Raw genomic sequence first — 11,112 nt, forward strand, 5'->3', positions numbered from 1 at the left:
CAGCTATTAAGTTGATTACCGCGAGCAAGGTAAGAATAGGTTGGGTCGTGTGTAGATTCAGGGAGCAAATATCTCTAAAGAAATGCTTCAGATGCCTCGATTTCGGCCATTTTGCGGCGGCATGCAACTAGTCACCATAATAGGTCGAGAAGTTGCAGGAAGTGTGGGGAAGAGGGCCACCCCATCAAAGAATGACCGGAGATCCACGGTGTATGCTGTGTAGTGGGAATGAGGTCGTGGACGACCGGCATGTTGCGGAAAGAAGCAGATGTCCGGCATATAGGAGGGAGCTGAACCGCACAGGCAAATGAGATTGATACAAATCAATCACAATGACTGTGAGGCAGGACCTGTTCTCGCAAACCATTTGAGAGTCGAATGTGGATGTCGCGGTACTTTGCCAGCCATACAGAGAAACCATGGTAGTGCGACTTGGGCGGTGGATGCGTCTGGCAACGCCGCAATCTGGGCATGCGGAAGACAGGCCATTCAGGAAGTAATGCCACCCCTGACAGCCAGTTTTATAAAGGCACAGGTCAATGGTGTCCATATTTACAGCTGTTACGCTCCTCCTAGTGCAACCTTAGCGTCATATGAGGAGATGTTACACAGTCTGGTGTTGGACGCTAGAGACCGCAGCCCTAAAATTATTGCGGGCGATTTCAACGCGTGGGCCCAGAAGTGGGGAAGCCGATCGACGAACACCAGAGCTCAAATTCTGCGGGACTCTTTTGCGGAGTTGGACATCGTGCTGACGTGACGTTGGATGCGTGCCCACCTTTCGAGGTAGAGGGTCGGTTCGAAGGTTGATCTGACATTTTTTAGCACTTCACTGGTGAGGGAGATGGCTTGGCAAGTGAGTGAGCACTACACCCACAGTGACCACCAGACCATCTTCCCCAGCATTAAAAGCCGGGGAAGCAATCAACGACGCTCTGGAGATAAAAAGGGTAAAGCGGTTGGCTGCTCTATTGGAGCTCTCGAGGAGGAGACATTCCTGGCCGCATTGGAGGGAGCCCATGATCCGGATGGAATAGCGGTGGAAAGGGTCACTCCCTCAGCGTGTCACCGAAGCATGCGACGCTACGATACCACGGCGAATTTTGCACCACGGCAAGAGGCCAAACTACTATTGGAACAAGGAGATCGCTGCCTTGAGATCCTCTTGTCTCCGATCGAGGATGAGGGAAGGCCGGAACACCAGGAGCGTGAGGAGAAATACAGGGATCTGCGAAGCAACCTTAAGAAGGTCATACGAAGAAGCAAGCGGAAATGCTACCAGAAGTTCTGTACGGAGGCTGATACGAATCCGTGGGGTACAGCCTACCAAGTTGTAATGAACCCACGGCTCTTGTTGCAAATAATTACAACTATTTTCCCGCAGCAGGAGCAGGATGAAAGTGAATCCCAACTGGCACCTCAGCAGGACGTCTTCTCGATCCTTGGTGTTACCGAAGAGGAACTTCAGGAAATCTGCAGACGTATTGGGGATAGCAAGGCTCCGGGATTGGACAGAATTCCGAACAAGACTCTGAAGGTGGCAGTCAAAGCCTGACTAAGGTGGTTCGCAAGCTCATTCAAACCGTGCATGGCGGAAGGAGTATCCGCCCAGTAGAAGAGGCAGAAGGTGGTGTTGCTACCCAAGCCCCAAAAACCACACGATGTGTCCTCTTCATATCGTCCTATTTGTCTCTTAGACACCATGGGGAAGATGTTGAAAAGGGTAATATACAACAGGCTGCTCCCGTTCATAGAGCTTGCGGGTGGTCTTTCAGAGCGGCAATATGGGTTTCGGCGAGCCCGTTCTACAGTCATTGCAGTAGCAAAGGTCGTGAAATTGGCTCGAAATGCAATGGCCATGGGCAAATGCAGTGCTCTGGTGACGCTGGACGTCAAAAATGTTTTCAACTCAACCAACTAGGGCTGGATTAAAGACGGTTTGGCCAAACTGGGTGTTCCTAGTTACTTGGCTCGGCTAATGAAGGATTACCTTTCGGACAGGCTTCTCTTGTACGAGACGGACAACGGGCCGAAGGAGTACATTATGACAGCAGGTGTGCCTCAAAGTTCCGTATTGGGACCACTGCTGGGTGCCGGAGGAGGCAACGCTGATTGGTTTTGCGGATGACCTGGCGGTAGTTGTAATTGTAAAGCATCCCAAGGATGTGGAGCTTTATGCAAATGAAGGCATTCATGCCATCAAGTCATGGTTACGAATAGCCAAGCTAGACCTGGCGGATCAAAACACGGAGGCGGTCCTCATTACCAACCGCAGGAAAAACAACACGGTTAATATCTGGGTTGGTAATCGTGAGGTCGTCTCAAAATCAATTGTCAAATACCTGGGGGTGATGATCGATGCAAGTTGAGTTTCAAGGGACACTTGTATTATGCGCCGAAGAAGGCGGCAAATGCTAGCTCATCCCTTGCAAGGATGATGCCTAACGTGGGAGGACCGAAATATAGTCGCAGGCTACTCATCGCGGGAGTGGTGAAGTCGATCCTGTTATACGCGGCCCCTGTTTGGGAGAGAGCGATGACCGACGTTGTAAACCGGAGGAAGATAAGTTCGGCATACCGGCCTATTGCCAATCCCACACGCTGCTGCAACCTTGCGCGGCAGCGTCTTGACAGGATTTCCTCCATATATATAGATTAAAAAAGCCCACGGACCCTCTTCCCGCCCAACCGGACCGAGGGGCGACCAACCTAAGGATGGGCTCAAGGCAACATCCAAAGGCCCGCATCACAGCGATGATGCGTTTTAACGCAAAGTGTGTTCGACCATGCGAAAACGTATTCCTACATCCCGATTGTCACAAACACTTCAGCCAATGACGCGGTGGTTCTACACTACAGAGACATGGATCTTATGTCGAAGACAATGCGGATCAAGATTGAAACCCATTAAGTCAGACTGTTACCGGATAGGTCTCTTCGGACTATAGCACAGGTTGCAAGGATAACCGCTTTTTGCATCTCCATGTGTAGTCCAGCCCTAAGATCGAGCGTTTTCAGCGCTTTACGTAAGTTCTGCGGGACTAATCCCGTCGCTGAAATTACTACTGGGACTACTTCGATCTTTTGTAGTCTCCAGGTCTGCTTCATATCGTCAGCCAAGGGGCCGTAGTTCCGGATTTGCTCGTGCCGTTTTTCAACAGTGTTCCGGTCCAACGGTACGGCTACATCGATTATAAAGCACGCTCGTCCTTCCTTCAGAAACAGAACTAGATCGGATCTGTTATGATTAACACTGTGGTCGGTGGCAATAGTGTGGTCCCACAGTAGTTTGACCCGATCATTTTCCAAGATTCTCTGCGGAGTATACTTATAATAAGGATGGTAGGTTGCCACTAAGTTATACTTCCACGCAAGATTTTGATGGAGAATCTTGCAGACGGAGTTATGACGATTGGTGTACTCGGTACTGCTCAACATCCTTGTACGGAGATGTTATGTGCTGGATGGTCTCCTCTTCATAGTTGCATAACCTAAAAGTGGAGTTGGTGATTGAGGAGTCGTGAAGAATGTACCGTTTATAATTTTTTTTGGGAGCGAAACATCCTGAATTGAAGTTAGGAATGCTTCGGTCTCATAAAAAAGTACACCATTTGTCAACCATTTGTTGAAGGCTTCGATGTCAATGCCTGACAACAACAAATTTTTTATATGACCTCCGTGAATGGGTTTCTCTTTCCACATGTCGATCTTCTGTTGGACTGAAGTAACATTCGACATAGGATCCCATTCTCTGCTTCTCAAGTTCAAAGGAGATAATTTATTATCTGCCATGACGGTAGCTTGATGTATTTGGCTAGAGGATTGTTTCTCATAGAAAAACTCAGGAAGAGAATGCACTTGATTGTAGTGCAACGTTTTTAAATCAAGTACCCTCCTTCCTCCCTGATGACGTGGGATAGTGATACTCAATTTTTCGGCAGCTCTATTGAGCATGTTGTTGTTTGCAAGAACTACCCTTACCTGTCTATTGACAGATTCTAAATCAGTATTACTCCGGTGTATCACACCGAAAGTGTATAGAAGGACGGGAATGGCGAAGGTGTTGATTGCCATGATTTTATTTTTCCCGTACAGCTCAGTTTTAAGGACAAGATCCAGACGCCGTTCAAATTCCCCAGCAACTTAGATTTGATTATTGCCACAGCAGGTGTTGTTTCTTGCAATATGCCGAGGTATTTGTACACGTCGTCCGAATCCATACCCTCAATTCGGATGTTGTTTTGGCTGTATCCTTCGTTGTCGGTAATTTTTGCCCCGAACAATTGTTATTATGCAATTTTCCAAACCCAACTGCATGCCGATATACCTGCTGGATGGTGATGTCCAGCAAGGAGCGAAGTTGGTTCTCGTCTTTGGCATACAATTTGATGTCGTCAATGTACAGTATGCAAAATTCGTATTGGAACACCTATGATTTTACAGAAAAATGGTTTATTTTACGAGAAAATTAAATGATTTTAGCACAATTATATTTCTAATTATTTGCATTTGAGTTAAGACACTTTTAACACATAAAAGTTTTTAAAATAACAAAACCGGTTTTTCATAATGGGCTATAGATCATTATTGTCGAAGCAAAATTCGTATTAGAACACTAATGGTGCGACACTGTACGCTTCCAGGAAATGCACAATTTGCACAGATTGTGATGTTTTAGTTAATGATCGGCTGTGTATCGAGTTAGAGAATAGTTTTAAGTATAAAAATTACATTTATTTTCCATAATTAGTTATACTATTCAAAATTTATCAAAATGGGTCGGAAGTCAACAGAGTTATCAAACGATGTTCGAAAATTAATCGTTAATTTGCATGAAAATGGGAAATCGCTCCGGGAAATAGCAACAATCGTTCAAAGAAGTCATACGACGGTTTACAACATAATCAAAATATACAAATCAAGCGGCAGGATCAATAAGAAATCGCATAATCCGAATCGAATGCTTCTGACTCGCAGACATCAGTCCTTTCTTCTCCGTCAAATTCGAAAGGATAATGCCGTAAGTGCTGTAAAGCTAGCTGCCCTCCTAGAGAAATATTGTGGAGTAAGTGTAACAGCTCAAACGATTCGAAATTATGATACATTCGCCGGCTTCAATTTCGGAGCAACGTAAGTGCAAGAAAACCTTTTATAAATACAGTAAATCGGAAAAAGCGAATTACATTCGCAAAAAGGTATTTAAATAAAAACTTCCGATTTTGGAAAAATGTAATTTTTACCGACGAATGTAAATTTAATGTTAAGTCGTCGGATGGTCGCATACGAATTTGGCGTGAACGAAATACTCGCCTCCATCCGAGAAATCTGAGACCAACCTTTAAACATTGGTACCGCTCATTAATGGTTTGGGGTTGTTTCACTGCATCCGGCGTTGGAGAGCTCCACTTTATCGAAGGAAATATGAATGCCGCGCAGTATATCGAAATTTAAAAAAAAAATCTGCATAAAAGTGCGAGAAACTTGGGCATTGAGGACCGCTACATATTTCAGCAAGACAATGACCCCAAGCATACCGCTTTAAATACTCGCTTGTGGTTATTGTACAATTGTAGAAAACATTTAAAAACCCCTCCTCAGAGCCCAGACATTAACCCTATTGAAAATTTGTGGTCAATTTTTAAACAGAGGTTAAGATATCATAGCATAAGAAACATCAGTGACCTTAAAACTGCATTACAGGAAGAATGGAAAAAAATTCCGAGAAACTTGACTGAAAAATTGGTGCAGTCGATGCCAAAACGACTAAGGGCTGTTATAAAGCAAAAAGGCTACCCAACTAAATATTAGATGTGTTTAAGAAAATGAATTTTTGTAATCCATTTTAGTGTTCCAATACGAATTTTGTTTATGTTAAAGTATGAAATTATTATTATTTTTTTTTTGTTACCAACATTTTTAGTTATTTTTATACAATTGAATAAATATTTTGCTTTAAAATCCAATCCAAACACATGCTTGACTTGGAACCCGTATTTGCTTTCATGCAAAAGATGGGATAGCGGATTCAAAGCCAATGCCACGTCTGATTGGTATCTCTCCTGAGCCTCTCGGGAGCCTTTGTCGCATCCTTTTTGGTCCTCAGCTATCAATTTATGAACATCAAGATGTTTTTGAGATGTTCGCGCACACACCTGAAGTGAAGACCTTGTAGATTGGAGATTTGGAAGACATCACCGACTCTCGTGTTCGGACACTTCTCCAAAAGTTCAGCCAGATTACTACCGAGTGTAGCCTCTCGAAACCAGTGAAGCACAATGTGCAGCACCACATAAATACTACTGGTTCCCCGATTTTCTCGAAGGTGCATCCTCTACCACCCCAGAAACTGGCTATCGCGCGGAAAGAATTTGAACAACTTGTTCAACAGGGTATCTGCAGGCCCTCAAACAGCTGTTGGTCTTCCCCTCTACATATGGTCCCTAAGCCAAATGGCAAATGGCGTCCCTGTGGGGATTAAAGAAGGCTAAACGCACAGACTGTTCCTGACCGATATCCGATTCCACTCATCCACGACTTTGCGCATCACCTCGCGAATTGCCGCATCTTTTCGACCTTGGACTTAGCCAAGGCTTACCACCAAAACCCAGTAGCTCCTGAAGACATTCCAAAGACGGCAATATGCACACCCTTTGGACTCTTCGAGTTCACCCGAATGACTTTCGGATTGTGCAATGCGGCGCAAACCTTTCAAAGGTTCATTCACTCAGTCCTGCGAAACCTCGATTTCTGTTTCGTCTATTTGGATGATGTTTTGGTCGCTTCTTCCACTGAGTCTGAGCACTTAGCCCATCTCGAGTGCATTTTTCAACGTCTCCTTGAGGCCGGTTTAGTCCTAAACGTAGAGAAATGCAAATTCCTTCAACAACAGGTGAGATTCCTCGGACACTCCATTTCCTCTGAAGGAATACAGCCCGACCCAGACAAGGTGCAAGCAATTACAAGCTTCCCGCGTCCAAAAACAGTGAGGGAGTTGAGGAGGTTCTTGGGCATGCTAAACTTCTACCGTCGTTTCCTGCCCAAGGCCGCCCATCACCAGTCCGTTTTGAACGCGTACTTATCTGGCCCCAAAACAAAAGACACACGAGAGATTGTGTGGTCTGAAGAGGCTGTCCGCGCGTTCAATAAATCCCGACAGCAACTGGCTGATGCTACACTTTTGGCATTTCCTCAGCAAGATGCACCCCTAGCCGTTTTTGTTGATGCCTCTGACATCGCAGTAGGTGCTGCCCTTCACCAAAAGGTGGATCAAGTTTGGCAGCCGTTGAGCTTCTTCTCGAAACAGTTGAATCCCGCTCAACGGAACTACGATCGCGAACTGCTCGCCGCGTACTTGTCCATCAAATACTTCCGTTTCTCCCTAGAAGGCAGGCCGTTCACAGTGTTCACGGACCATAAGCCTCTCACGTATGCTTTGAAACAAAAGCCTGACAAAGCGTCCCCTCGTCAGCTTCGACACCTGAGCTTCATAAGCCAGTTTACGTCAGACATCCAGCACGTGTCCGGCAAGGACAACATAGTTGCTGACGCTTTGTCTCATGTCTCCGAGGTTAACATCCCCGCCTCACTCGATTTCTCGGCTATTGCCAAGGCGCAGGAGGATGACGCAGCACTTCAGAGCCTCAAGTCCAACCCCAAATACAAATTTCGGGAGTTGTTCATCTTCGGCTCAAACCTCTCGCTCTGCTGCGAAGACTCGGAAAAGGGACCTCGGCCATACATTCCGGCCACATTTCGCAAGGAAGTGTTCCACGCAGTTCACGACTTGGCGCATCCCGGCATCAGGACAACAAACCAGTTAGTCACCGGAAAATACTTCTGGCCCTCCATGAACAAGGATATCAATTCCTGGGCCAGAGAGTGCATCGCATGCCAGAAGTGTAAAGTCTCCAGGCATGTAAGGATAGAAGTGGGCTCATTCCCCCGCACTACCAAGCGTTTCCACACGATACACCTCGACATAATAGGGCCTTTGCGAGACTCGCACGGTTACAAGTATTGCCTCACAATCATCGACAGGTTCGCGCGGTGGCCTGAGGCAATACCTCTGAAAGACATTACGGCGCAATCTTGTGCCGAAGCCCTCTGCCGAGAGTGGATACCTCGCTTTGGCGTCCCTGCAGTGGTCATCACTGACCAGGGAATGCAATTTGAATCCACCCTTTTCTCCGAGTTAGGCAAACTCCCTGGTTTTAAACGCCAGCGGACTACGGCATACCACCCGCAATCCAATGCGATGCTGGAACGTTGGCACCGGACGCTGAAAGCCGCCATTATGGCACGCGACGACTCGTCCTGGACTCAAGTCTTGCCTCCTGTCCTACTCGGCCTTCGTACGCCGAGGGGAATTTGCTGCCAGCCCTGCGGAGCTGGTATACGGGAAGAACCCAAGACTTCCAAGCGATCCGGTCTTCGACAAGAGATCGGGTCTCACGGAGTCGGGGTTGGTGCGTCTGCTGAGGAACAATCTCCGACGCATCAAAGCGCCACCACCCACTCGACACTCGTCCATACCTGCTTGTTCGCCCAAGGAACTGGACACATGCACGCACGTGCTGATCAGGACGGATGCCGTCCGGAAGCCGCTGCAGCCTCCATATGAGGGCCCGTACCGCGTTCTCGAGAGGGGAGAACATTTCTTCAAGCTCGAGATCGGTGGACACAAAAAGGCGGTCTCTTTGTCCAGGCTGAAACCCGTGTGCGCCCCGAAGCAGCGTCGTGTCCGCTTTGTGCATTAACGGGGAACGAAGTTCCGGGATCCGTCGCCGAAACCCCCTAGGTTTCGTCTGGGGGCGGAGTGATGTGGCGCGGCAGGATCTGCAGCATTCGAAATTTATTTCGAATGTTGCGGATGCGGACGGATAGATGGCGCGGAACTCTCCACTCACTCATTTTAGAACGCGCGAAGGGAGTGGAGAATTAGCGGTGGAAAAATGCCGTTGGTTGGGACAGTAAGGACCGCATGGAAATAAGCCGGTCTCCTCTGTTTCCAACCGCGGCGGCGTTCACACGAACTGAAAAGATCCAGTTGGAATGCCCAAATTCAGAAAGTGATCAAGTACTGTACGCGCATCTTGTTGTAAAGTTAAATAAAGTTAATTTTTTGTGTTTTAAATATACGAATTTAAATTATTGTCAAAGTCATTTCGGGGAGGGCCACGCTGCTTCTAAATTGCAACGGCTGGATTCGCTCCAAACACTTCTCCACAAATCTTCTGCCTGATCCAGATCGAGGTTACTTTCCCTATCTGAGTTGGTGAGATTTTTGTAGAATCCTCGTTGGTTTTGGAAGAACAAGGTGTTGTCTGTCCTTCGCTGAAAGCTTTTTTCATACCTACGGATGCGATTGGAACATACAGCAAGTTTCCGCTTCAGTACCTCGAGGATTTCTTCGATTGGCATATCATTGGACAGATGGTAGTTTCCAATGACATTCGCAACGCATCTGTGCACTCTTGGTGATGGATTTCCAAGGAGTGCTTGCATGAAACGACCAATCTCCTTTCTCAACTCTTTTGTTGAGTCGAAACACCCAGAACGGTAAAGTCCATCTCTGTTATTCGCTCTAAGATGTTGATTACGGAGACGAATAACCGTGGCAGCTGCAACGTAGATCAGACTTTGACCCTCTGTAGCAATAACGTCGCTAACCAAACGATCAGCCAAAATTCTGTCAACGGCAGCAATGATGTTGGTACTTGCCGAAGTAAACTTCAGTTTTGGGATCTTTGTCCTAGCGTCTGGGAGAATCTCAGCATACTCTGTGAATGCGGTCAAAGCCTCATTATTAATTGGGTCGACATCCCCAGTTAATAAGCTTCTCCTGACTATTGGATTCATGGAGTGCCTTACAGGTGGGGTACTTGTGTTACTCCTTTGACTAGTCCGGTAATTTGATGACTCCTGCTCGAGCTCAAGTGAAACCTCTTGGAAGATTTGTTTCCTAGTTGGTAAGGCAACTCGGTTGTTATTCAGTATCACCCGGTACTGGTTGACGACGTTCTGTTCCGGAACATGACTTAGCTCCGGAAATCGGGTTATGAACGCGTCATGCAGTCGATGTCTGTACCCTGATGGATTCCGTTCCAAATCCGTGACACGGTAATAGGCGCGAACGATAAACTCGTTGAGTTGGTTCGTCCAAACCATACGACGCCTAGGTCTCCCGTCCCTGGTGGTTGACGGCATAACCGCCAAAACATCCAAGGGCGAAGAGCCGCTCTGATGTTGTTGAACGATCCTTAACCCTGTTGGGTACTGTCTTCGTGTCCCTGGGGTCCCATCAAAAGAATTTGAATTATTTTCCCCAATTTTGTTCCCACGAGTATTGGGGGGGCAGTCAACCCTGCAACAGAGCCCCAATGTTGCAATGCTCCATGGTTACCTCCAAAGGTAGGGAAGCTATTTGGATGGGAGCCACTGAAATACAGTGTAACGTCACTGCAATTTATCCGATAGGCGCGTCGATCCCTTCACCCCGGATTACGGATTTGTTAAGGAGGTTTACTCCCCCTGAACGAGAAGAAACCGTAAAGGCGGACGAACACAAAGGTTTCCCTATATATATATACGCCCCTGGCGTACCAGATTTACCCTCACCTGAGTTGCAAACGCAGAGCTGCATGCGACCAGGCGCATGTCATGGGTTGCGGATAATGACATGACCCACCGGGTCAGCTACGAATATCGCAAGTTAATCTTGTAAATAAGTAGCCGCGGACAAGCAGAACGTTTCCCTTTGTGTTCGTCCTCCCTTACCGATTCTTCCCGTTCAGGGGGAGTAAACCTCCTTAACAAATCCGTAATCCGGGGTGAAGGGATCGACGCGCCTATCGGATGAATTGCAGTGACGTTACACTGTATTTCAGCGGCTCCCCTCCAAATACCTTCCCTACCTTTGGAGGTAACCATGGGGCATTGCAACATTGGGGCTCTGTTGCAGGGCTGACTGGTTCTCCATTACTCGTGGGAATAAAATTGGGGACTTTGGTTTAAATTCTTTAAATGGGACCCCAGGGACACGAAGACAGTACCCAACACGGATAAGGGTCGTTCAACAACATCAGAGCGGCTCTTCGCCCTTGGCTGTTTTGG

This window comes from Hermetia illucens, chromosome 7 (genome assembly GCF_905115235.1).
Source record: "Hermetia illucens chromosome 7, iHerIll2.2.curated.20191125, whole genome shotgun sequence".
NCBI classification, from domain to species: Eukaryota; Metazoa; Arthropoda; class Insecta; order Diptera; family Stratiomyidae; genus Hermetia; species Hermetia illucens.